General features: G+C 37.5%; 1 non-coding gene across 1 annotated transcript; it reads left to right on the top strand.

The window, feature by feature from the left end:
- Positions 1-8,622: 8,622 nt before the first annotated feature.
- TRNAC-ACA lies at positions 8,623-8,694 on the top strand. Its single transcript has one exon. It is a non-coding gene; the product is annotated as a tRNA-Cys (tRNA).
- The last annotated feature ends 260 nt before the right edge of the window (positions 8,695-8,954 follow it).

Here is an 8,954-nt window from a genome sequence, read left to right on the forward strand (position 1 = left end):
CTTGGTATCTCTAACTTTCTTGAAGAGATCTCTAGTCTTTCCCATTCTGTTGTTTTCCTCTATTTCTTTGCATTGATCACTGAAGAAGGCTTTCTTATCTCTTCTTGCTATTCTTTGGAACTCTGCATTCAGATGGCTATATCTTTCCTTTTTCCTTTGCTTTTCGCCTCTCTTCTTTTCACAGCTATTTGTAAGGGCCCCCCAGACAGCCATTTTGCATTTTTGCATTTCTTTTCCATGGGGATGGTCTTGATCCCTGTCTCCTGTACAATGTCATGAACCTCATTCCATAGTTCATCAGGCACTCTATCTATCAGATCTAGGCCCTTAAATGTATTTCTCACTTCCACTGTATAATCATAAGGGATTTGATTTAGCTCATACTTGAATGGTCTAGCAGTTTTCCCTACTTTCTTCATTAAGTCTGAATTTGTTATAAGGAGTTCATGGTCTGAGCCATAGTCAGCTCCTGGTCTTGTTTTTGTTGACTGTATAGAGCTTATCCATCTTTTGCTGCAGAGAATATAATCAATCTGATTTTGGTGTTGACCATCTGGTGATGTCCATGTGTAGAGTCTTCTCTTGTGTTGTTGGAAGAGGGTGTTTGCTATGACCAGTGCATTATCTTGGCAAAACTTTATTAGTCTTTGTCCTGCTTCATTCCGTATTCCAAGGCCAATTTGCCTGTTACTCCAGGTGTTTCTTGACTTCCTACTTTTGCATTACAGTCCCCTGTAATGAAAAGGATATCTTTTTTTGGGTGTTAGTTCTAGAAGGTCTTGTAGGTCCTCATAGAACCGTTCAGCTTTAGCTTCTTCAGTGTTACTGGTTGGGGCATATACTTTGACTACTGTGATATTGAATGGTTTCCCTTGGAAACAAACAGAGATCATTCTGTCGTTTTTGAGATTGCATCCAAGTACTGCATTTCGGATTCTTCTGTTGACCATGATGGCTACTCCATTTCTTCTGAGGGATTCCTGCTTGCAGTAGTAGATATAATGGTCATCTGAGTTAAATTCACCCATTCCAGTCTATTTTAGTTCGCTGATTCCTAGAATGTCGACGTTTACTCTTGCCATCTCCTGTTTGACCACTTCCAATTTGGCTTGATTCATGGACCTGACATTCCAGGTTCCTATGCAATATTGCTCTTTACAGCATTGGATCTTGCTTCTATCACCAGTCACATCCACAACTGGGTATTGTTTTTGCTTTGGCTCCATCCCTTCATTCTTTCTGGAGTTATTTCTCTACTGACCTCCAGTAGCATTTGGGCACCTACTGACCTGGGGAGTTCCTCTTTCAATATCCTATCATTTTGCCTTTTCATACTGTTCATGGGGCTCTCAAGGCAGGAATACTGAAGTGGTTTGCCATTCCCTTCTTCTAAAGGACCTGCTCTGCTTGCAGATGGCTATCTTCTTCATGTAACTTTACACTGTCTTCCCTTTGTGCATGTGCATGGGTGCATGCTAAGGCACCTCAGTCATGTCCATCTCTGTGCAACCCTATGGACCATAGCCAATCAGGTTCCTCGGTCCATGGGACTTCTCAGGCAAAAATACTAGGGTGGTTGCCATTTCCTTCTCCAGGGGATCTTCTTGGCCCAGGGATCGAACCTGCCTCTCTTATGTCTCCTGAATTGGCAGACAGGTTCTTTACCACCAGTGCCACCTGGGAAGCCTCCCCACCCCAACTTTGTTCATATTTGGATCTTAATATTTTCTTAAAAGGACACCAATCATATCAGATTAAGGCTCAGTCTAATGACTTCATTTTTAACTTAATAACCTCTTTAAAGGCTTTACTGTTAGTACAGTCAACTTATGAGATACAAGGGGTTAATATTTCAACATATGAATATTCAGGGGAAGACACAAGTTAACTTACAATAGTATGTGAATAGATAAACTGTGGCACATCCATCAAATGGAATACTATTCAGTCCTGAAAAGAAACAAGTCATCAAAACATGAAAAGACATGGAGGGAACTTAAATACATATTAATAAATACAATGTAAAAAGGCTATATACTGTATGATTTAGTATTCTGGAAAAGGAGAAGCTATGGAGACAATAAAAAGATGAGGGTTGCCAGGGCTTGTGGGCAGGAAGGAATTAATAGGTGGAGCACAGAGGATTTTAGGGTAGTAAAACTATTCTCTGATACTATAATGGTGGATACATGTCATTATGCATTTGTCAAAATTCATAACGTTCAATTACAAGAGCAAATCCTAATGTAAGATATAGACTTTGAATGTATCAGTGTAGATTCATTGATTGTAATAAATGTCCTATGTTGTATGGGATTTGGATAGTGGGGGAGGCTTTAGTGTGTGGGGAGGCTCTATGTGTATGGAGTCAAGGGATATATGGGAGTTTTGTAGTTTCTGATCAATTTTTCTATAAACCTAAAACTGCTGTAAAAAATAAAGTATGTCAAAAAATAGTGACAGTGCCAAATGCTGAAGAGTTTACAGAAAAACAAGACCTCTCACACTGTTGCTGGGAATTTAAGGTGATAATGTCACTCTGGGAAATAAGTTGGCAATTTCTTAAAAAACTAAATGGATAGTAATCATATAACTCAACAGTCATACTCCTGGACATTCATCTCAGAGATTTAAAAACTCATACTTGCACCAAAAACTATATAAGAATGTTCAGAGAAGCTTTATTTGTAACTGCTAAAAACTGGAAACAACCCAATTGTCCTACAGTACATGAGTAGATAAACTATAATACATACATACCATGGACAATTTACTATTCAGCAATAAAAAAAGGGACAACTAAGATGCATCTCAAAAGTTTTATGCTAAATGGAAAAAGCTAATCTCCAAGGTCACAGAATATATACTCTATTATATAATTTTCTTTATACATGTACACAGTCAATTAGTGATTGTGAAGGATTAAGGATAAGAGGGGGATAGGTATAAATGGGGTAGCATAAGGGAGATGTTTGTGGTGATTCAGTTCAGTTCAGTTCAGTTGCTCAGTCGTGTCTGGACTGCAGCATCCCAGGCTTCCCTGTCCACCACCAACTTACAGAGCTTGCTCAAACACATGTCCATCAAGTCGGTGATGTCATCCAGTCATCTCATCCTCTGTTGTCCCCTTCTCCTCATGCCTTCAATCTTTCCCAGCATCAGTCAGTTCCAAGGAGTTAGTTCTTTGCATCAGGTGGTCAAAGTACTGGAGTTTCAGCTTCAGTGTCAGTCCTTCCAATGAATATTCAGGGCTGATTTCCTTTAGGATGGACTGGTTGGATCTCCTTGTGGTCCAAGAGAACCTCAAGAGTCTTCTCCAATACCTCAGTTGAAAGCATCAATTCTTTGGCACTCAGCTTTGTTTATAGTCCAGCTCTCACATCCATACATGACTACTGGAAAAACCATAGCTTTGACTAGACGGTCCTTTGTCGGCAAAGTAGTGTCTCTGCTTTTTAATATGCTGTCTAGGTTGGCCATGGCTTTTCTTTCACGGAGCAAGCGTCCTTTACTTTCATGGCTGCAATCACCATCTGCAATGATTTTGGAACCCCCCCAAAATAAAGTCTGTCGCTGTTTCCATTGTTTCCCCATCTATTTGCCATGTACTGATGGGACCAGATGCTATGATCTTAGTTTTCTGAATGTTGAGCTTTAAGCCAAATTTTTCACTCTCCTCTTTTACTTCCATCAAGAGGCTCTTTAGTTTTTCTTTGCTTTCTGTTGATTAGGTAATTCTATTTCTATTTCTTTTTTTTTTTTTGTATAAAGTGGTCAGTTACAGAAATATATACATGTGATAAAGTGGTGTAGAACTCTACACACATTGTAGTAATGTGAATTTTCTGGTTTTATTATTACCCTTTAGTTAACACAAAATGTAAACCATGGAGAAAATTAGGTTAAGGATACATGGGATCTCTCTATACCAACTTTTGGTGCTTCTATAATTATTTTAAAATGGAAAGTTAAAGAATGTACTGTTATAAACATATTAGTATTCAATTGAGACTTATTTCCTAAAATACTTATAACAGGACTATTTGAAAAGTCACTGGAAACTGATGAGAAAAATCTTACAAAATATTCCATGTAGAGAAAATGGTATTGATTTGTGTATATATAAAATGCTTTCTACTTTCTAGGATCTATTTTATGTAGATGGGATTGCATTATGTAAATTATTCTTTTTTAAAATAAAAATTACTGCCAAATGATAGATTCATACTAAACTAAATGATGTTAAAGTATAAGCTCTTAAAAGGAAAATTATATTTACAAAGTTCTGTTTACTGAAATTAATATGATTACTGCTTCACAAGTTTTGTAAAAACATTTTTATTCCCTTGCTCATTTTTTTGTTTATAACAATATGTTAGACCAATGACTCAGAAATAGAAAAATGCTTTTTTAAAAAAAAATGTGTTTATTTATTTGACTGCATCATGACTTAGTTGTGGCACACGGGATCTTCACTGCATCATGCAGGATCTTTTCCTGTGGCCTGGAGACTCTAGATCTTTAGAGTGCATGCTCAGTTGTTGCAGAGCACAGGCTTAGTTGCTGAGTGGCATATGATACCTTAGTCCCCTGAACAGGGATGGAACCCGCGTTCCTTGCATTGTATGGTGGGTTGTTAACCACCTTTTAAATCAGAGTGTGTTTCCATATTGGTACTCTTCCTGTTTTAAATTTTCAGCAATTCTGTTTTCTCAGTAATTTGACATTTGTTTGTTAGATATGTGATAATCATGACAGTCACTGCATGAAGCACTTTCTTGAACTCACAGTAATAAAAACAAAAAACAAAAAACAAATTCAAATCTATCCATGAAAATCTGTTCTCATAAAATTTCCTACCATTGAACTTTTTTTTCTTTCCATCATCCAAGTGTGTGATTTTGGAACATTCATATATATATATAGCTTTGATTTCCCCTGTTGATGTATTTCTTTAATGAATTTTTAAAACTAAAAGTATATACACATACAAAATTACATGAAAGATTGTCAAATAATTTGAGTGGAAAAGGAGGGTAGAGGAAGGGGTGCTAGTTCTCCGTCTTTTCTAGTCCCAATTCCATCTTTTGATAGTAAATATAAAAACAAAAGGTTGCTCTGGCACAGCATCAGGAGTTGTGGTATCCCTTTTTTACTAACGCTGCATCAGCACTGGAAAATGATAATTATGTCTTTGCTTAGTACCATGGCAACCAATAGACCTTTAAGGATACATGTTATTCATTTTAATTACTTGTTCAAAACTTGCTAACATACATAAGAAAATGTGGACTTCACCTTTCCTTGTGCTAACAACCTTGTTCTTCTATACATTTACTGAATAGTTTATGTTTTCAGAAGACAGATGCTGCAGGATGATTGAGAGTTGAATAATGATAATAAAGGATTATTATTTTTAATCTTGCTGGGATTGGAAATCATCACTGAGTGCATAGCTTATTCTATGGCTCTGTTTACATTCCTTGGAGGAAGGACTTCGTGTTAGGCAGAGATTTTCAGAGAAATTGAACCAATATTTACTGTAAAGAATTGACTCACACGATTATGGAAATTGAGAAGTCTAGGCCCCAGAGAACTGATAGTATAGTTCCAATCTGAGTTTTAAAGCCTGAGAACAAGGATAGTGTAAATTCCAGTTTAAGTCCAGACTTGAAGGCAGAAATTTTTCCTGCTAGTATTCCAACTGGAAGACAGTGAGGCAGAGAGAAAAAAATTCTTTCTTACTAAGTCTTTTATTCTATTCAGACCTTCAGTGGATTGATTTAGACCTATCAATATTGATGAGGGCAATCTGCCTATTGGTTCAAATGCTAATCTCAGCCAAAAACACCTTCACAGACACACCCAGAATAATGTATAGCCAAATACCTGGGCACCACATGTATCAGTGAGGTGGACACATAAAATTAACTGCCGCAGGGACTTCCCTGGTGATCTAGTAGTTAAGGTTTCACACTTCCACTGCAGGGTATGTGGGTTCAACCAGGGAACTAAGATCTTCCATGCTGCAAGGCATGGCCAAAATATAAGTAAAATAAAATTAACTATCAGATTTATTCTGCAGTGGTCACTGAGTGTATTTTTTGCTGCAAATGAAATATGAATAGCATTAAAAAAGGATAAGAAAGAATCAAAACTACAGTGATTTCCTTTTATTAAAGGACTCCAGACATCTGTCTTTCTGATATTTTTCCACTGGTTTTATGTGCACCAAAGGCCAAAAAGAACTGTATTTTGTTTTGAAAGTTACTGAGAGAAATCAGTGTTCTGTGTACAATGTAGTATTACTGCTTTTTATCCAATTTCATTTTCCTGACACTACTGAATCAGATATCCATTTCTTCACTTAGCCTCCACAGAAATACAGATCACCATGGTACCCAGTAACTTCAGACAGTCCATAGATAACTGCAGGACACATTGGGAGGTAATGGAAGCTGTTTCTATGTTATTAGAGTCACCAGTTGTTAATTTCCTTTCTAACCTATCAGTGAAAAAATAGTATCAGAGAGGAGATAATGGCAGAAGTTATTCCTCTAATAAATAACAATTGTAGCTGTTTCTCCAAATAATAAATTGTGTTTACTTAAACATTTACTTATATAATTTATTCAACATACCTTAACAAAACACTGACAAGATTTAAGATACTGCAAAGTCCTATAGGAAAACATGAAGAAGAATAAAATATTCTGTTTTAGGATTCAACAGAAATTCAAAAGGCAATGAGCAATAGGGCATCTTATTCAGAAGAATGAGATGGTGGATGCTTGAGTGATCCTTAGAAGTCTAGTCAGGCAGCTCCAAAATTTCTGAAAATGGCAATAAAGCTAGTTATTTGAACAAGGAAAATATGTCCAATCTCTGACTGGGACTGAAGAAAGCAATGAGAACAATGAAGAAATAGACCAATTACTAGACGTGGAATTTCAGAAGAGAACTCTAGAAGAATTGAAGCACCTGATGTGAGAAATCAGACATTTGGAATAAGGTCAGCAGAAATGCATCACTTTGTTGGGGGTCTCATTAATAACAATGGCAACCTGATGCTTAGTTAAAAATGCTGTTGGTATGAAGATCCTTAGAGAGCACCCACTTTAATTTATGTTTGGTTTTGGAATCTGAATGCTCTTAGCCTTCCAGTAGCTATTTATTCTCAGCTATGGAAAAGAGGAAAAAATACAAAATCAAGTTTCATCATAGGTCTTAAAGAAGTTTCAGCCTCAAGAAGCTGTATTTTATCTGCTTCAGTGGTAGAAAAGAGTTAGCACAGACTTTATAGTTGAATGAGCTAGGGTTAACCCTTTTTGTTATTAAATGATGAGTTAATCATTTAAATTCCTCATCATTATTGTTCTTATATTTAAATATATATAGGGTTTATCAATTGCACTGAAGGTCTTAATTTCTCAATCTTCCTATTTTGGGGAAGACATTCTGCCCTATTTCTTGACTCTGGAAATAGTCATGTGATTTGATTTGACCAATGGGATATTATTATATGATAAACATGATCCAAATAGAGTGTCTTAGTCATCTGTTGCTATGTATAAAATCATTCCCAAACATAGTGACTTGAAGCAAAATTCATTTTATTTCCGGTGTCAGCAGTATGGGCTTGGCTCAGCTCATTGGTTTTCTGCTGTCTTTTCTGGGATAGCTTGTTTGGATGTATTCATTTGGGGGCTTGATAAGGGGGTTGGCTTGCCTATGATTTCTCACTTGCTGTGATTGGTTTCTGCTCCATGTGGTATTGTCATCCTCCAGCATGTATAGAGATTTTTCACTTTCCAAGAACTTGAAAGCAGAAGATACAAAGTCTCTTGAAGTGTAGGCTCAGAAGTTGAACAATGTCAACACTTTTGCCAGTCAAAGAAAGTCACAAGACTAGATTCAAGAGTTGAGTAAACAGACACATTGCAAAAATGCCTGCATAAAGGGAAAGGTGGAATCATTATGGCCTTTTGTTGTAAACAACTGGACATACAAAGGCATGAAAAACATTTGCATGTTGAGACTTGATACCTCCATCAAGTCCTCCAGCTATCATTCTGGAGGATGAGATCTATGGAATGGAGCTGCACCATTCATCATCCCCCCTGTGCCAGGCTAGACTTCAATCAGCTGATCCCCATATATGAGTTAACCTTCAAGAACAACTGGCAAACACTTGAATGCATATGTATGAGTAAACCTATTTAAGCTCTGAGAATTACCAAGTTAACCCAAAGACACATGAGCAATAATAAATAGTTGCTATCTTAAACCACTGAGTTTTCTTCATTTTGTTACACAGTATTATAGTGCCCATAGATAACATAAAGAAGCTATGCGTGTGTGTTCTCAGTTGCTCAGTGGTGTTCAACTCTTTGGGACTACATGGACTGTAGCTCACAAGACTCCTCTGTTCATGGAATTTTCCAGGAAAGAATACTGGAGTGGGCTGCCATTTCCTACTGCAGGGGGTCTTCCTGACCCAGGAATCAAACCTATGTTTCCTGCATTGGCAGGCAGATTCATTGTTACCACCGCACCATCTGGGAAACCCCTAAACAAGAAAGAACAAAACTAGATTCAGAAGAGTTTTTGTATATAGTGACTTCCCTGGTGGCTCAGACGGTAAAGCGTCTGCCTACAATGCAGGAGACCTGGGTTCGATCCCTGGGTGGGGAAGATACTTTGGAGAAGGAAACGGCAACCCACTCTAGTACTCTTGCCTGGAAAATCCCATAGATGGAAGAGCCTGGTAGGGGTCCTACCAGGGGGTCCTACAGTCCATGGGGTCGGAAAGAGTCGGACACGACTGAGCGACTTCACACACACACACAGGAGTGTGTGTGCATACTTGTTTATGTGTGCAATAGATAAAGATCTTATCTATTTTGATAAGCAATCAGTAGAATGCCTGGCATACAACTACAACTACAGTTGAC

Source organism: Oryx dammah, unplaced genomic scaffold (genome assembly GCF_014754425.2).
Source record: "Oryx dammah isolate SB20612 unplaced genomic scaffold, SCBI_Odam_1.1 HiC_scaffold_3, whole genome shotgun sequence".
NCBI classification, from domain to species: Eukaryota; Metazoa; Chordata; class Mammalia; order Artiodactyla; family Bovidae; genus Oryx; species Oryx dammah.